We start from the raw sequence: 19144 nt of genomic DNA, 5'->3' as shown, positions 1-19144 counted from the left end.
GAATCTGGTTATAACAGACTGAATTCTGGGTAAGCACATGTACAGTAGGCTAAGCATTATATAGCAGCCAACTGTCAGTCAAAGTGAACTCATATACAGATCATCTAGGACCTCCTATCACGGCCCAAATATAAAGACTTTCCCATTTCTGCATTGTTACAGCACTCCTGCTCCTCCCCTTGGGGTGTACTATCTTATCTCTTCATCACCTAAATTCCACAGGGCTACAGCCTTCTCTAGTATGGCCAGTCTAAAATGTACTTTCAATATATCTTTTTCTAAATCTCGCCGACCTGTAATTCTTTGCTGTGTCTGTGAGGAAGAACTGAGGAACAACATAGAACACCACCATCCACTATCCACCTCCTCCTCTTCCTCGCCCCACCCCCCATGCCACTGTGGCGACATCAGATTTCACATCACCCCAGCGGTGACACTATCAGCATTAAATGGCTCTATGGGGATATACTGGGTTTCTGTTCCCTTCCAGAGTTGGGGCCAAAATCCTAGGGGTACTCTCTTTCTTCTGTTCTCTGCCATGGTGCCCTAGAGTCAGACACATCTAATTCAAATGTCAGCCCTGCATGGGCGATACCCGGAGTTCTACTCTGCATCACTAGTGTTTTTGTCTTCCCAGAGGTGGTTTGCTGCTCTGATCCCCAGTCCCACGTGTCCTTTCTTTACCAGGCAGTGTAAGGGACAGAGGCACTGTGTCAGGTGGGGAATAAAAGTCTACTAAAACCCCCAAATCCCTACAAAGACTCGCATCTCCTCACATCTCTTCATGTTCTTAAGAGTTGGATAGGCTTGCATTTTACCAATCATACCTTTTTATTTTTTTTTTCAGGACAATAGACTTATTGGTTCCCAGTTAACATTTCTCCTCTGCACTGGTGTGACTACTCTAACCTGGAGGCAGAAATCACCAACAGAGATTTGCAGAGTTTACCTTTATAGCATACCAATGCCCATATGTTCTCTACTTGAGAGATAAAAACTTCATATTCTCATGGGGGAGAATGTCCAATTTGCAGTGTCGAAAAGACCTTCCTGACCACAACTGCTCGTCTTACATAACAATCGATGGTGCCAGTGGGGCCAGAACACTTCTGAGGGTTACCATGTATTAGAGAACATTCAGTTGCAATTATCAACTAGAACCATCACCTTTAATTTCAGGAGGATCACTGAATAGTGAGCTCAACACGAGGCCTCCGATTGCCTCCAAGGGCACTCATCTGGGGGCAATTTGGCTTGTATTCTATATCTGGGCCTTGGGAAGCACCCACCAAGAATAAACTGTATCCCTGAGGCCTCTGCTGGGGCAGGTGGGATGGTTCTGAATAGTTATTCAGGTGTTAGGGTTTTCCATAGGCTAACCGAGTATTGGATAGTCAGTCTATTATTTATGTGGAGTTCTGATAGCAATGAGGTCAAACCACATTTGTTTCTGGGTTGGATTACTTTTACTGGGCACTTTGCAGCCAACTGAGATAGCCTTTGGCTTATCAAATTCCCTCTATATCTCAGGTCCTTCCCATGGTTTGCACCCACTCCTAGGATTTGCCAGTTTCCCCCACATCAGCAATGGATTATCTTAAATCATAAATGTATTGTCTCATGATTGGGCTCAACATGGAGATCAGAGTCTCACACCAGGTGTTTGGGGGTGGACTAGAGTATCTTGGTTTGCATTCTTGTAGTGATTATGGCCCAATTAGAGCCTCCAATGAGACGGTCTGTCTCATTTCCGACCGCCTTAGGAATTTGTTGTACCTCCTCTATAAATTTCTAGGGGCCCATGGGCCCAGGGAGATCCTCCTCATTGGGCCAAGTCTCCCTGCAAGCTAGAATAGTACAATCAATAAGGAAGTGAGTACATTGAACCCCCAAAGCTCCATGCAGGTGCTGCTGGAGGTCTGGGTGTGTGGTGATGTTCACTTTCTCTGCTTCCTACCCAATCAGAAAAAATGCCGTCGCCCCCTGTATCCCATTGCAGCACTAACCATGCCTGGATACTTTCCAGCCTTTTATTGGATCTTGACAGTTAAATCGGTAAGCTCAGCTGGCATATGTTCTCTCATCATGAGCGTTTCCTGAATTGGAGGCTGCTCCACTGTCTGGGGTGGTTGTTATTGTGCTTTTACTTTCCTTTGTATTAGGGGTCAAAACTTGCGGTGTTTCATTTGTTTCAGTCAATCACCACAACAACCTCCTCTTGGCTCTCCACACTTTTCGAGGGATTCCACCTCTTAGCATCCCAGTCAGGCTTTGTCATAAACACTCAAACCTTAATCCTGCAATAGCTTATGTCTTCCTAGCTTTGCAAAATGGCACACTTGCTTCTATTTATCATCCTGCTCTCCCATCTTGTCTGCTACCCCGAGGCTAACAGAATAACGGAGAACTGTATGTTCATCTCTAACCTCAGCTCTTCCAAGTTTCTAACTCGAGCTTCGGCATCTAGTTAGGCATCGGTGACTAGCCGAGCTACCCACAGTAGAGGCCAGCCCACAGCAGCAGCCATTCATTTCCCTTTTTTCTTTAAACCACAGTATGCTATGCACAGTTCCTCAAACAAGCACATTAAACCAGCTGACATTTGGGAAGCGTCCTCATATTCATATGGCAGTCCCCAAGCATCTAACATACCAGCCACCCCTCCCCACATAGAGGTCAAAGGCCAACTGGGGAATTCCCCCACGGATGCCTCTTTCCCAAGACCCATTTCTTTGGTCTCCTGCTTGGCTCACTATTTACTGGGTTGCAACCCTTGGGAATTCCCCAGATGAAATCTGAAACAAGTCCGCTTACCTGGAGAGCAAGGAGAGATCGAAAGGGGCAGGCCACTGCAAAGTGGTAGGTTGTAGTTTTGATAAGCAAGGGAACTTACATACAAAGCTTCTCTTAGACGCAAGCTGAGTAGTTCTTAGCACCACCCACCAAAAAACTTGAATTTATAGAGGCCTTAATTGGGTTCAGTCATGTACACAATCCAGGTGGGTTCAATAACACCTTATTCTATCGAGACTGTGTCCTTGAAAATGGCTCCCACTGTGAGGATGATGGACAGAATGTACATTCCAAGGACAGGGAAGCTGTGAGGAGCCTCTGATTGCTTATCTGTCAACTAGAAGTCATGTCTTTTGGATGACCTCCTCCAACAATAGTCAGCTATACTCTAATCAGGATAATAATCAAGATTAAATAGATAAATTACTTAAAAATTATAAAATGTCAATACTATGCAAAAGAAATAGAAAATGTAAATAATTAATAAGTTTTAAAGATATTGAAATAGTTGAAAACCCTCCTCCCTCCAAAAATGTTTGCAGGTAACTATGCTCAGATATTTAATATCAATAACGGACTTTCTAACTTAAGCTAAAAATATATTGCTGTTTTCTTTCGCCTCAAAAGAAAAGCGGAGTTGGGTGCAGGGAGCATACGGATATCTTTTGTTAAAAACATTTTTCAAAGATAATTGCTTCTGATTTAAGACATTAATGACAATTTTCCACTTGGAATTGTGTTTATCCCTAACCAGGAATAGCTCCATAACAAGCTGTGAACAGACTGGGACAAATTTTTTTGAGTTCAGAGTTCTATATAGAAATTACATAGAAATCTACATAGAAAAATCTACACTGCAAAAGTGAAAAATTAAATGTATTAAAGCTGAGTAAGTTGATACATATGATTGGAAAACTAGCACACCAGTTCTATTGATTGAAAAGGCTTAATGGATTGGCTGAGCATCCCCGCACCCACTTACTGCACTGCTCCTTTGGGGAAAAAAACACCTCGTACTCTGAACAGCTGACTTGCAAACTGACTTTGGAAAAGACAACCAGCCCCTTTCCGATCACTGAAGCCTCCCAGGTCCGCAGTCCCCAGTTCCCTATGTTTATATATCTGCGCCATTTTAATAACTCCTAACCGTTAAGAAGGAATTTAATTATTTTATTGAGATGAATCTGACTAAACAAATTGACAATAAAATATGATCGAAAAGTACGCCTCTCTTAAGCTGTTCTTTAAAACAGTGTTTTTCAAAGTGTAGTTCCCAGACCAGCAGCAGCACCTGGGAAGTTGTTAGCAATGGGAATTCCAGGGCTCCACTAGAGAGCGAAATCAGAAGCTCTGGGGATGAGGCCAGCAATCTGGGCATTAACGAGTGTTCCAGGTGATTCTGATGTACACTCAAGTTTGTGAGCCACTGCCTAAAGTTCTACTCTGAGAAGCAGCTAGGTGTTTGTAAAGTAGATTGTCAAACAATGTTGTTTTCCACAGTGTATCTCAATTTATCTGTCATTTTAAGAAAAGTTTAGCCTGCAATCTCATTTGAATTACATTTTTCATGACTCTAGCAAATGGTCAGATAGCATGCAGCTTGCTGAGCTTCCTATCATGCTCAGCAATTTTCCTGCAAATGCTAATAACCTGAAAACAGGATATCCCTGCTCTCCTTCTCCAGGTATTAAAATACACATGCCCAGGCCCCACTGCCAGTGATTCTGATTTAACACATCTGGGACAAGGCCCTGGTATCAGTATTTTTAAACTCCTACAGCCTGCACACATGTGCCCCTCCATACACACACACCTGGTCCTAATTTATTGATATCCAGGCAGGGTTGAATACCACTGTCCTTTAAAACCACTGTTATATAAATATTAAAGAATTCAAATAGATCTTTAATTAGTGATCTGTGGGAGGAAGATTTAAACATTTCTGATGCTAAGTTCTCATGCTGTTTTGCACCCTGCCCCACCTCTTCTTCACTTTCCAATATTAACTAGATAGGAACAAAAAAGAAAAAGAATGGAAATAATTAGGACCATGAAGCTCCATACCACCATGTCTCATTTTTGTAACTCTCATAAATGAGTCTATACTCTAAGAAAAACATCAAACATGAGTCATTACTGGTGGTTGGCATGGACTGTTGAAGACTGGGGACCACATAGACAATAGCATCTCACCAGAAGACTTTTAATTGAGGCTTGTGTTCCCTGTTCCTTGTATGACAACCTACTCGGCTGCTAGGAGCAACCCACATTCAGGATCGCCTCCAGGAATGCTTCTGTATTTGAAGAGAGAGTATCCAGTCTTGCCAAATGCTATTGTTTGCATAGCTTCCAAATGCTCTGAAATCTCCACAGGAAAGGACCTTCCCAACATATAAATCTGATCTCAGCCCCTTCCCCTCTCACCACAGACAGATCTTCCCACTGATATGTCAGTATCTGTGCTGCGGCATCACACAGTGCCAAATCAATGTTGGCGATCGTACTCGTGTCCAGAAATCATTTGGAAATACATTTTGCCAATGCGTTTGTTCTGCTCAGTCACAGACTCTGTATACAATTCTATTTCTCAGAGAAGTAACCAAAATCATTCCCTCGTTTCTCATAATGGCTGCTCCTCTCATCACTATCTTTCTACCCACCACCACCACCAGTGTTCATTAACCTTTGAAAACTCATAGCCCGAGAAAATAATATTAAAGTTTAATGTATAAGTGTATGTGGCGTCATAGATATGCTTCATGAGAAAAATGAGTAACACATTTTGCACACTGAAAAAAAAAATTTTTTTTTAAATTCTGGGAGGGATTGAATTGTGTCCCTCCCAGAAACTTATATGTTGCAGTCCTAACCCCCAGTACTTCAGAACGTGACTGTGTTTGTAGATGGGGTCTTTAAAGAAGTAATTAAAGTTAAATGAGATCATTGGAATGGACTGTAAGCCAATATGATTTTTATTCTTATAATATGAAGAAATTGAGGCATAGACACACGCAGAGGAAAACCTCATAAAGACACAGGGAGGGGAAGATGGCCACCTGCAAGCCAAGGAGAGGTCTCAGAAGAAACCAACCCTGTTTACATCTTGAAGTCAAACTTCTAACCTCCAGAACTGTGAGAAAATAAATTTTTGTGTCTAAGCCACCAAATCTATGGTGTTCTGTTAGGGCGGCCTTAGTAAAGTAATATATTATCTTTCCATGATACATGTTTTCTCACACCTGAAGTCATCTTCTCTTTCCTAAATATCCATTCCTCTTTTACGGAGAGGCTCTGCTTTGACCAGCATGCCAAATAAGTTTTTTAGAATGCAATTTTCCCGCTCATCTAGGAGAGAAAGAAATATTTCTCTCTCCTCACAAATTCTTTGCATCTAAGATACAAAAGAAGAAAAGGGGAAAATATACTCATTAAAGAAAAAGCAGGGGGAAGACAGAATAAAATTTTTTAGAAAATAAAGACGGAAGCAAGAAGGAAGGAGGCAGAGTTGCAAGAGAAAAAGAAAAGATACAACGGATGGTTTAATAAGTAAGAAGCACAAGGATTAAATGATTCAGGATTACGAGAGGAGCTATGGTGCTTCCCAATAGGCTTCAGGTCACCTGCCAACCTGTGACCACACTGGTCATAGCTCCAAGTATGTGGGTGATGACTGCTGTGAGGATAGCAGCAACCCCTGGACAAGGCCTTTTCATTTGGCATCTGTCCCTTCGCAACCATTTCCTACAGACATAAGTTACCTCAACCTGCCTCCATTACAGTTTCTAGAATTTTCTAACTATCCAACCTTGAGAGAAAGGCAAGGCCAGATAGTGGTGACCAAGAAGGGTAGAGAGGTATCAAAATGAAATCTCCATTTCTTCCTCAGGTTCAGATGAAACATGTCTCAAGAGTTTGAATTTTAAGCATATAGCAAAATATCATTCATATTTCTTATATCTAGGTCTTTTGAAATCATGGGAAGTAAAAATATCTTATTCAAAACCAAGAAGCTGCCTATTGTACAGATTAGCACATTTACTAACAGGATATTACTAGCACTATTATGATAATAATCAGATTTTAATCTTATAAGAACAGTATCTCCACAGGAATGACCTTTAGCTATTCAGACACAATCTCCTTCTGAGTATTCCATATTTAAGAAGAATTACATGTCACTATTCTTCTCCCCACGTCTGACAGAAGGAAAACTTGGTAAATTACAATGGAGATAAAAAGTGTTTTTTATTTCTTTCTCCTTTTTTTTTTTTTCTAAATTTATTCTTTTTACTTTCCAATTAGATCTGTTGGCTATAACAGAAATTGACTTCAGATCGTTCTCTGATGTGGTTCAAAGACTCTTATTCAAATGGTTCAGCTGGGCCACTAGCCTGGCACCAAGCCTTGACCCCTCTGTCCTTTGAATAGATGAATCAGATGAAAATGCTGCCCATGGGGCTTGGGTGACTCAAGTCCTTTGTAAACAGTGCCATGAAGTACATGGAAACCTGCATTTCACTCAGTAGAAGTTTAAAATCTCGCAGAAAGCTAAGATTATTGTGATTGTGTGTGTGTGTGTGTGTGTGTGTGTGTGTGTGCACGCACACATGCGCACCTGCATGCATTCCAAGAGACAGATGGACAGGACTAAGCAATATATTGCAAGTTGAGATTGCCATGGATTTGAAAGGAAAATTAAAATCTGTGCTGAACCACTAGTATTTGAGAAATAATGTCAAGAGAGCAAACTATTTCCCCCGGCCAGAAGCCTCCTTAAATGATATGAATCTTAGGTAGTATCAAAGCAAGCCAAGTTTTACAGTTATCAATATAAATATCTAAAAACTCAGTTTTAGAGCAACTCTAACCAGCTGAGTTTGCGAAGCCAATTTATGCAACTGTTCAAACGGAACAGACCGTCAACACTAAACAAGAAAGCTAATCATACAAGATAGTACCTATGTAAGACTCATTTTGGTCTTCATTCTGATCAGCTGATTCTCATAGATAAGGTAACTTGTGGCATCACTGGAAATTGCTTAGAAGCAAAAGGTTCTGAGAGAATACTTGGAAGGAGAAAGGTAAGATATCCTAAAGGATATCAGAAAGATGGGAAGCAATGGAGACACATGTCATACACATTTAAACTGAGTAAATATTCTTCATTTATACCTGTTTATAAGGGGATGTGAACCATCAAAGACTGTGTGTACTCAGCTATAAGAGGAATGATCAAGTCTGGAAACCAGAATTACTCTCATTCTCTCAAAATTGATCAAATAAAGATGAAGTAATAACAGTATATTACAAGAAAAACATGTAATGAACATCTCAGCATCCCAGTGACTTAACATTACAAATATTTATTTTTTATTCACATAAAGTCCACATAGCAGAAGACAGGCTAGAAAAAGGGGCAAGCTCTGCTCTCTCTAATTATTCAGAGACCCGGTCTCATAGAAGTTTCACTTTGCTGTATTCTCAGTTTTGAAAATTACTCTGTATACAGAAATCCATCCAGTAGAGGACAGAAGATAAAATGGAGAAGTGATTCTCACTTCTTAAGCATTTGGCATGAAGTAACAAAGGAGTTTCACTCATATTACATTTGCATGAAGTAGTCACATGATACCACCTAGCTATGAGGTGGAGGAGAAGGTAGGGTTTAGAAATATAGTTCCTGGCCAGGCAGCAACTTCCCAACAACAACTCTATATTATGGAATGGGAGTGTTTGCTGGACAAATAGCCAACTCTGCCGAAGCACCATTTGTCAAGAACCCAAACTGGTATGTACTCTTTTACTCAAAACACCCAATTCTGAGAATATTATACAAAAAAATTATTCAAAATATTGCAAAAGCTCCACACAGACATTCGTGCTCCTTTGGTGTTTTTCACACCTTGCTACTTACCCTCTGACAAGACCACAAAGGACCATAAGAAATTATGAAGATTTTCTCCATTGAGCCAGGTAATTCTTCCAAGTACTATCTCTGACCTTTCGGGGAGATGGCTTCTTTAGGTCTGACTGATTATAGCACTGGTTTACCCCATTTGATGCAATTCTTTAATCATTTACAGCTTCATTCTTTGCATCTCATTGGCTTATTATGTCATCCTACCCAAGCAAATCCCAGGAAATCCAATGGCTCAAGCTTTTGAGTGATATGACAGAAGTTCTCTATTACAGGGTCATTTACAATGACAAAAGTTTTAAAATAATTGAAATGTTTAAGAGAAAAAAAATAGAACATTATATCTGTCATATGTAACATTCTAGCCATTTAAAATAATTATAATGAAATCTCTATCTGCTAAGAAAGTGGATATTAAATGTTTTCAACAGACACACACATGAATGGTAACTGTGAGGTGATGGATGTGTTAACTAACTTGATGTTGTAATCATTTATATATATATGTACATGCATAAATATGCATAGATGAATATAATATAAATAGATATAGATATTATTCAGCCATGAAAAAGAAGGACATACAGCCATTGCTGACAATATGGATGAACCTTATAAGGGAAATAAGTCAGACAGTAAAAGACAAATATTGAATAGTATCAGTTGTATGTGGAATCTAAAAAAGCCAAACTCATATAAACAACTGAATGGTAGTTGCCAGGGGCTGAGAGTGGTAGAAATAGAGAGATGTTGGTCAAAGCGTGTAAATTTCCAATTACAAGGTGAATAAATTGTGGAGAATCTAATGTTCTGCATGGTGCCTACAGTTGGCAATACTGGATTATACACTTGAAAGTTGCCTAGGGAGTAAATCTTAAATGTTCTTACTATGAAAAAGAAATGGGAATTATGTGAGATGATGAATACATTAACTTATCCTACTGTGGTAATTATTTCAGATAAATAAGTATATCAAATCATCATAATATATATCTTAAATTTATACAATGTTATATGTCAGTTATATCTCAACAAAGCTGGAATGAATGAATAAATAAGGTATTGCCAGGCCTCAAAAAAAAATAAAAGTATAATGAGATAAGCAAATATATTTAATTAAAAAGAAATTAGATTGTAAAACATATATCCAAACTTTTACTATAGAGACATCTAAAGTAAGGTGACTCTGAAAGCTTTAAAAGTGAAAGTGTAACTATGATTATTGTGGTTTTATTGTAGTCTTATGATTGTAGCCATTTTTATTCCTTTTCTGTTTTTTTCCTTACAATCTCCTTGTTAATTAATGTGTAACTTGTAGATAAACAGTTTGCTTGACTGAGAATTCTACAAATAGACCTCGAAGGGAGCTCACTTAGTTACCAGACCATTTGGTGCCAGAAGGTTAACTGCAAAATCCTCCCCAGACCTCCGCAGGACCAGCTCCAGGTTGCTTATCAGAGCAGGCTGCGAAAGAGAGAGTTCATGATACTGACTTGTACCAAAAAGAGGAGCTCCCTACCTCATCTTTGTTCATTTCTTTGTTACACTTGCCTCCTCTTCAGGTGGCCTGAGAAACAAGCCAAGGCTGAGAAGACAAGATAGAAGGCCTTGGCCCCTCCAGTATGCAAGCCCTCTCCCTGGGGCTTTGGAATGTCCCCCCCATCTCTTACTCAGCCCTCTCCCTAAAATAACCCCTGCCTGTCCTGGAGCAGCAAGACCACCTTTGTGACAGCTTCCCACCGTCAGGGTGCTGACTCTTGAATAAACCTGCTTTCCTTCTACCATGTCTCTCAAATTATTGGCTTATGAATTATTGGCTTATGGGCAGCAAGCAGCTGAAGCTGAGTTCAGTAACAAAAGTACTGGAAGGTAGATGATTTCAAAAATAACCCAAATCACAGCATTTTTTGTATACAAATAGAAACCAGTTTAGAAAAATTATGAAAAGGAAAAAAATATCAAAATTAAAATTCATGCATTGGAAATAAACAATGAAAATGGGCTAAAAGGAAATTGAAAACTGGAAAAAAATTATTTCCAACACATATGATAGATAAAAGGCAGATTTCCTTAAGAGTCTTAAGACTAAAACCCAACAGAAAAAAAAAATTCAAGCAGATCATAGAATACTTGAGAAGATGCTCAATTTTATTCATAACTCAGAATGTGTAAATTAGATTTGCAATGAGATGATATCATTCGCCCATTAGAATGACAAAGGCAAAAAGGCCTGGTAACAGAATTACAGGGAAGTGTTAAAAATTTTGCTTTTAGTTCTTAAGCAGAAGACATAATTTTTTTTTTTCAGAAATCTTGTTGTTATTTATATTTCTATTTCTTAAGGTTTTTCAGGTACTGCAAGATCTGCAGAGGTTCAGATCATCTTGCTTAAAATCTATTTTCATGTCAGCTGAATACTAATTATTTGGGCTTTAATTTTCATACTTCCTGTCACCATCTTGTTATTCTATATCTGAAATTTACAAACTTGGGTCAGGGTCTCCTAGGGGATTCATTGAAATAGTAGCATTATTACCATAGTTCAGGGGGAAAAATATGAATTTAAATATGCTGAGATTAGTGAAACTGTAACTGTGGCAATTGCCCCAGGTAGCCACAAATGCATGAAAGAAAAGTGCAAATAGAAATTGAAATGATGAATATTAGAAAATCTCACTTTTGAGGAAGATGAGCAATTCATTTTGCCCTTTTCCAATTTGGCACTGTCTGTATGAAACTTTATCAAGTAGCATTATGAAGCCACTGCAGTTTATACATCATTTTAAGGAAAAACACTGTGCCTTCACAAGGAAGCAAATTGGATTCTGGGCTGTTTCTTATAACATCTTTGATCATTAGGATAATGTGGAAATGAATATGGGCCAGTTTCCAGTTTTGGAACCATGAGATTCTATAAGCCAGACTATCCTAAGAGACCACATGAAGAGACATTTAAACAGCGTAGACCGGAAGAAAGCCTCAGCCGTACCCAGCTGTCCAGCTGCCACTTTGAACCTCTATAATATAGCAGCCACCAACCTACCAAGTGACCCCAGGCAACACCATATGAAGAATTAGAAGAATACAGTTAAGCCTTTCCCAAATTTCTGAACCACATTCTAAAACACAAATTATGTGAGAAACCTATAACAAACTTTTGTATGTGGATGTGATAGCCGACTCTTCCCTTGCCTATTGTTAACTAATATTAGGTTGAAACTCAAAAATGGCCACATAGTCTTACTGGTGTCAATATTTAATCCTCATTCATCATGTTTTCATAGAAACAGAAACGATTTGTACACTACTGACCAGGAGGGAACAGTCTCTCTCCTGCCCCCTTCATTCCCTCCACTGGAGGGGGAGGTGACTTGATGGGTTGGTATGTTCAAGGTGGGAACTCAAGTTAGACCTTCTAGATTCTCTCCTGCATGTCCTGCTGCCTAGAAAGACTGTAGTGTGGTAACCTTATCTGGGAAGTCTATGCTATTCAAGAGGAGGTATATTATTGTGTATCTTATTTCCCATTTAGTTCTAAGCTATGATGGAGAAGATGAGGATATTTATACCCCATTCCCTCAAGTTCAAAACTTTTAAGATGTTTACCTGTGTCTTAGCTACAGAAACCTATTCACTTGATTGAACCTATATTCACTCAATCACATTCCAGAAGAGGAAATTTTAACCATATAAGTTTAGAAGATCTTTGAGTACCATTAAAACATATACATATATGTTTATATACATAATCTTGCGTTAATTTGTATTTTTTCTAGGAAGTCAATAGATTGCTTTCATCAGCTTTTCCAAGAGGTCTATAACCTAACTCTGGCTAAGAATTACTGCTCTTAAAATATCTTGCTAAGTTCCTGTTTTCCATCAGTTCCCCCTGCCGCCATGTACCTAGTTCTTAATTAATTGCAGAAGTAATGGGGATGGGAGGGGCTCTGGATCCTTTCCTCACTCAGAGAATTCTCCGATTGGTGTTTGCATTTAAGGATGATCATTTTGCAATATCAATGTATCTCAAATTTATAAAAGTAGGAAGGCACAATAGGAATAGTACTATACTGACAAAAGCTAACTACGGAAATGATCTATTACAGTCTACAAGCCTTGGGAACAGATCTATTCCAAAATTTACTTTTTCAAAGTTGAGAGAAGTAATAAGGTGTATGTATTTTATATTCTAATGTCCCCTGGGAAGTCTGGAGCAGGATTCCATAATCAAACATGTGAGTATTTCTTCTGCAAAACATGAATATTTATACTAAGTGAAATGGAGATTATAAATAATGTTAATCTCAGTTCAGGTCAGATTTTTGCTATAAAATGAGTTATGAAATACAGTTGACCCTTAAACAACACAGGTTTGAAGTGTGCAGATCCACTTATGTGCAGAATTTTTCAATAAATATACAGTTGCTCCAGTATCCTCGGGTTTCACATCCATGGATTCAACCAACTGCAGGTCTAAAATAGTATTCTCAATCCACAGTGGAGAATCCACAGGTGCACAGGGCCAACTGCATGCATTGTCGCTATGCCATTTTACATAAGGGACATGAGCATCCACAGATTTGGTATGTGCAGGGGTTCTGGAACCAATTCCCCATGGATACCAAGGCATGACTGAGTTTTTGGAGAGTCAAAATTCATATAAAGATTCTTGACTGCACAAGGTTCAGCTCTCTCAAACTCTGTGTTGTTTGAGAGCCAACTGTACTTGTTTTTCAGGGGTTTTTCAGGAATTAAGGGATTGTGAACCTATAACTCAGCACCATCATTGCCTTACTTCTATCTCCTCTTGTCTGAGACTAAATAACTCTAGTTTTTAAACATTTCTTTTAAAGTCTATTTGTCATTATCTTTAATTATCCCCATAGCTGTTCTTTTTCAGCATAATCTGGCAAACAATAGAATCCAGAACATTGTATGTTATTATGTAATGGAGTCGGAATGGAAGATTACTTTTGGCCTCCTAGGCCTGATACCAAGTAGTATTAAAGTCAGTTTTATATAGCTTCAGGAATAACACAACTTACTTCTGTATCACTCTTCTTAGAACTTGATTATTAATTCCTGATCCAAACTACAGTCTCCAAACATTCACAAAGTCATCTTGTTCTTATAGCCCTAGGAAATAGGCCCAATGATCCTTTTATCCTATAACAAAATAAGCTGTCCAAAAATGGGACAGGCTGTCTTAGAGTATAATGAGTTCCCTTTTATTAGAGGTATTTAAGTGGAAGCCAGACAATATAGTGAGTGTGCTCATAATACTGAAGAAACAAACAATAAAAGAAGTTCATGTAATGCTTGTGCGATTGCACATTTCATCTTGTAAATCCACTTACACAGAGTTCATAACTAAGCGTATTCCACATACTCAATGTTATTAACTAAAACTTAGGCAACTGAAAATCTATGATGTCAATTCTTTCATTGTTCACGGAGAGAATGAGCATCCTATCTGGACTCATGGGCTCCTCATGTCACAGGACTACTGTTCTACAGAAGAGGTAGATAGAATCCATTTCAATTCAAATCAGTTAATGAGTATTTATTGCTAACTTGCTTTATCTCTAATGAACTAGAGTCTGTTGAGGAAAAAAATTATGTGTGTATACAGTAACTGGAGAACAAATCTAAGGACAACATAAGCACGTGTAAAATTATATGGTAAATTCCACAGGCAAGAATACAGAGGGAATTTAAATAAAGAAAATTAAGGAGGAAGGCACTCTGATTGAGGAGTCTAGAGTCTTGCTATGGCCTAGGCCACCTAAGGGCAAAAACAGAAAGTGTTTGTAATCAGAGGACCAACCTTCAACTATTTTTTACCTTTTTCTCCATTGAGTATTCTTGGATCCTCAGTCCAAAATTCTTACTGGACTTCAATTCTTCTTCAAAATTTGATATCAGGAAAAATTCTGATGAAATGAGATTATTTTATTATTTGTATTATATTCTATTGAGGATTAAATAGCATTTAGCATACTGCTAGACACCTTCGTAAACTCTAAACAAATGGCAGCAATTATTATCAATAAAGCATTGCATTTCTAAGGATATTATCAGGAGACAAATAATTGTAATGCAATAGAAAAATTTTAAATAATATATTTTATGATTATAAAAAGAAAGTTGCAAAGAACATGTATTACACATTAACTTTGAAACACGTGTAAAATTACTATATGCTTAGACACATATGGTGAAAACATGTAAATTTAAACAGGAAGAACACTCTCCCAATAAACAGTAGTGATTTTCTCTGGCAAAGAAGGAGGTGGAACTGTACCTGTAACATTTCATTAAAAAGTAAGATAGGCAGAAAATTTTAAATATACAGAAAATTATAATGAAGTAAAATAATAAATTCATAAGCTCCCTCTTAATAACCATTGCCAGTATTTTAGTTATATTTCTTTTAATCAGTCACATTTTATCCTACATAGTTAGAATCATTTTATAGAGTTTTACAATCTACTTTAAGCATTTTCTCATTAAAATTTGAAAAATATTTTCTTTTAAATTATTCTCTATTATATTTTTAAATTATATAACTAAAATGTTCTTGTAGGAAAAAGTGAAATAATGTGAATATGTATAAAGAAAAAATAATCTTCCCTATACTTCGCCTCCTTCAATACCATTCTCTTTGCTTATTCAATGTTAACATGCTGATATGTGTGTATAAATACAACACACACATTCACATTTTTTCCATCTTTCTCTATGCTCAATAAAATGAGTAGATTTCCATAAGTGGAATTTCCATATGCAGAATTTTTCCTACAAAAACATGTAATTTGTTTTATTTATTCAATAAATGTATTCAATAGTTATTCATTAAGCAGATTATATGTTCCAAACAATGAAGATAACATAGCTGTGTTCAGGACAGACAATGCCTGCCTTCATGGAGCTCCTATTTCATATTGTATTATGGTTATCACTCAAGGTTTTATTTGTGTGTGTGTGTGTGTGTGGTGTGTGTGTGTGTGTGTGTGTGTGTACATTAATTGGGGTTTTGTTGTTTTGTTTGTTTCTCCCAATTTTTTTATTGCAGCAGAAAAACACAACATAAAATTCACTAAAATATTAATTATGACCCTGATTTATTAGAATGTCACTTTCATATTTGTTTACCCAAAACAGTCACAATAGAACCACATTTGAGCCATTTGTTCTTTAGTAAGAAGAGCTTTAACAAGATTCAGTTTCACTTCTTGATTTGAGCCAGTATGTGATCTCTAATCACAAGCCTTAGTCTGATTCCAATTGGCAAGACAGCAACGAAAGACAAAGAAAGAGCACATTTTAGTAAAGAAATACTATGCTTTAAGAAAGTGCAGTCTATAGGGAATGATAATAGAAGGTATTAGATCATCTGCCCCAATCTTATTGTTTAATCTAGTACTTTCTTTCACGTTACTCTGAAACAGTAACAATTTAAAATTTGAAAGTTTGACATTTGAAGAAAATACAACCTGACTTAAAAAAAAGATTATCACATTTTCAGATTAATGAAACAATTTTAAGCTCTTAAAATTTTCCTAAATCAAAATTAGAAGATAAAATAATTTTTATATTTTATATTTCATTGGCCTAAATTAAACCAGACTCTGCTTTCATCTTATAATATGGTTATAACCCAATCTCTAGAAAATTAGTCATGAAACCACATATATAAGAGCGGATAGGAGCAGGTCAAGGGAAAAAAGGTGTGAAGGAAGCAGAGTTTTTTCCTCAAGCATGTGAAAAATCTTTAGTTGCACTATGGCATGACTAAGTGACTTCTGTGAGATTTTATAGAGGACGTGTTGTATGATAGAAAGAAAATCACTAATTTTGTTTTGCTATTATCTTCTGCAAAGGATAAGGACAAGAAATAAATAAGAAATACATATTTAAGTTCTTTTTTTCTCAGAGTGTGTCTACCTTTCATATCATCAGTTTAGTTGATTCTATCACATAGCTGAATTCCTTGGCTTATAGAAAGTGTATGTACAAATAGCCGATTTTAAGAATCTAGTTTAAATTTGATGCTACCTGCACTTACTCAATTTATTTTTAGTTTAAGTTCGTTCCAGTGCTTTAAAGGACAGTCTTGGCAATTATTATGTGAAAGCAAAGTCTAGAACTTAGGTCTTCTCTAAGACGATTTTTATTCTTGCAAATATGGGGGGTAGTTCCTTCATCAGGCATATCAACAAAATATAACCCTGATAATTCAGTGAATAATAAATGTTGTACCTTGTAAGAGAAAAAAAATACAGTAATTCCAGAGGATGAGAATTTCCATTTGGGTCTCAGAATGAGCAGACAGTCCTCATACTGGCACTAAGGTTTGGCTGTCAGCCTTCCCCTACATAATATTGTTGGCTATAGCCACTCTGTCTGCTGCCCAGGTAACAATGACTTTGGAGATAAACAGTGCAATCAACCAACCAATTAATAAATATGTGTAAAACACCTAAAGTACTCAGCACTGTGCTAGGCATCAATAGGGACATAAAGGAAGAATTAGACCTCAAGAAGCTTGCACTCTTTCTGTGGAAATACGAATGCTCTTGACCAAGGAAAATAAATTAGTTATGGGGCATTAGAAAAAATTTTTTAAAAATCTGAGACTATAGTGTGATTCTGTGACCTTAAAGAAATCGGTAAACTCTGGGTCTTTATCTCCTCAGGTAGAAATCAAGGGGAGTGAGCTAAATCATTTCCCCTAAAGATTTAATGGTTCTATGAATCAAGTTATGAATTATATGCTGCTGAGGGAGGCTAGTGTAACATAATATTTAAGCATGCAAACTAAGTAGTTAAGACTATCTTGTCTCATAATGTGGCTCTGTCACTTACTGTGAGAACTGGAATAAGTAACTTAATCTTTCCAACCCTAAATTTCATCAGCCATTAAGTAGGGATATTAAATATATATATATCATTGTATAAGGAGCCCTAAATGAGGTAATGCATTATGTGAGTTAGCTATCACTGTGAAACAAACCACTCAAAATCCAATGGCTAAACAATAAGTATGTATTATTGTTTGAGTCTGTGAGACATCTGAATGTTTCTGTTAGTGTTATCTGGTTTCATTCTTGTATCTGCAATCAATTATAGATTGGATAGGCAGCTCTCTTGCATGTTTGGGAGTCAGCTAGTATAGACTGGCCTAGGATGCCCTTAGCAAGGACAACTGGCCTCTCCTCTCCATGGATCTCATCTTCTACAGATAGTCCAAGCTTGTTCACAAGGTAGTAGTAGGGTTTAAAGAGAGAGAGCGAAGGTGCGTAAGGCCCCTTGAGACCTACACTCAGAACCAGCACACTGTCAACTCTATTACATTCTGTAGTCCAAAGCAAATCACAAGATCAGCCTAGATTCAAGGGATGGAAAAATAACTTCACTTCTTGGTAAACAAATAAATGTGGATATCTGGGGAGCACGGGAGATTTAAGAATCAAGGCTGTTTTCGCAATTAATCTTCTACATTCATTAAAGTGATTAAAAAGTGCCCAGTGCTTAAGTAAGCATCAATCATTGTCAGTACAAACTGCAGTAAGAATTCAGAGGGTAGAATCAAACAAGGCTTCATGCATATGAGATCAAAGCTGAATCCTCTTAAATTAGTAAGAGATAGAGTTTTGACAGACAGTGTGGCAACACAGATTGGTGAGGGATGGGGAAGACTGGACACTGTATGGAACAGTACCAGATGTTAAAGGCATTTCAGGAATTATCAGAAAGTAAAGATAGATTCTAATAGGATTGCTTGAGCATATCTACCAAATTAGAGTTCTAACTTGCCAATATATCCTTTGTCCTTTTAACTACCTGGACCAAGAAGGCAAAGCATTTAGAAAACAAAGGTGTGAATAGTCTGTTTACTAACCAATCTAGGCCAATCCAGAGCAAAAATTAAAGAATCTAGTCTAGCTGTAGATGAGATAAGTGATATGTGTACTGAAAAAGCAAATGTGGGCAATGCAAAGAGATCTGAAAATCCAAAGAGATTGGATTTTCAGCCAATGGGGGAGAAAATCTTGGAGAAGAAAAGCCTTTCCACACCTCTCCGCCAGTGACAGAATGACTAATCCTAGGAACCAACCAAGCTGTATGAATTTTTTATCATTAACATTTGGTAACATATTGTGCATGTTGGAATTGGAAGAAAAAATGATCAAAAAATGGCAATATTCTTATGACCGGGTTCTGTTATACAATCAATTATTCTTAAACGTCATTTATATTCAAGTCCATACAGGTGCTATCGTTGCTACAACTATGAATATGGCCCTGAGATATTTCAGTTCTTACTCTCAGGTACAGAAAACACTAGGAATAATAGACACTCCTTTAGACATTGACACTCCCTCAACATGAATGACACCTAGTATGTTGTAGTAACCAGAAATACTCGTT

General features: G+C 37.5%; 1 long non-coding RNA gene across 2 annotated transcripts in view; it reads right to left on the bottom strand.

Annotated features, from left to right (window-relative positions):
- LOC120608227 (uncharacterized) overlaps positions 1 to 19144 on the bottom strand; it is a 302358-nt gene that overhangs the window by 84956 nt on the left and 198258 nt on the right. The window contains exon 3 of one of the 2 annotated variants that reach the window (XR_005654346.1): positions 10106 to 10174. The exons of the other annotated variant lie outside the window; for it this stretch is intronic. This is a non-coding gene — a long non-coding RNA (uncharacterized LOC120608227). Of the gene's footprint in view, positions 1 to 10105; positions 10175 to 19144 lie in introns of those variants that run through there. 2 annotated transcript variants of the gene reach the window in all.

The sequence above is a fragment of the Pteropus medius genome, unplaced genomic scaffold (assembly GCF_902729225.1).
Source record: "Pteropus medius unplaced genomic scaffold, Ma_sr-lr_union100, whole genome shotgun sequence".
NCBI classification, from domain to species: Eukaryota; Metazoa; Chordata; class Mammalia; order Chiroptera; family Pteropodidae; genus Pteropus; species Pteropus medius.
The sequence above is the reverse complement of the archived record's forward strand: the minus strand, read 5'-3'. Positions and strand labels throughout refer to the sequence as shown.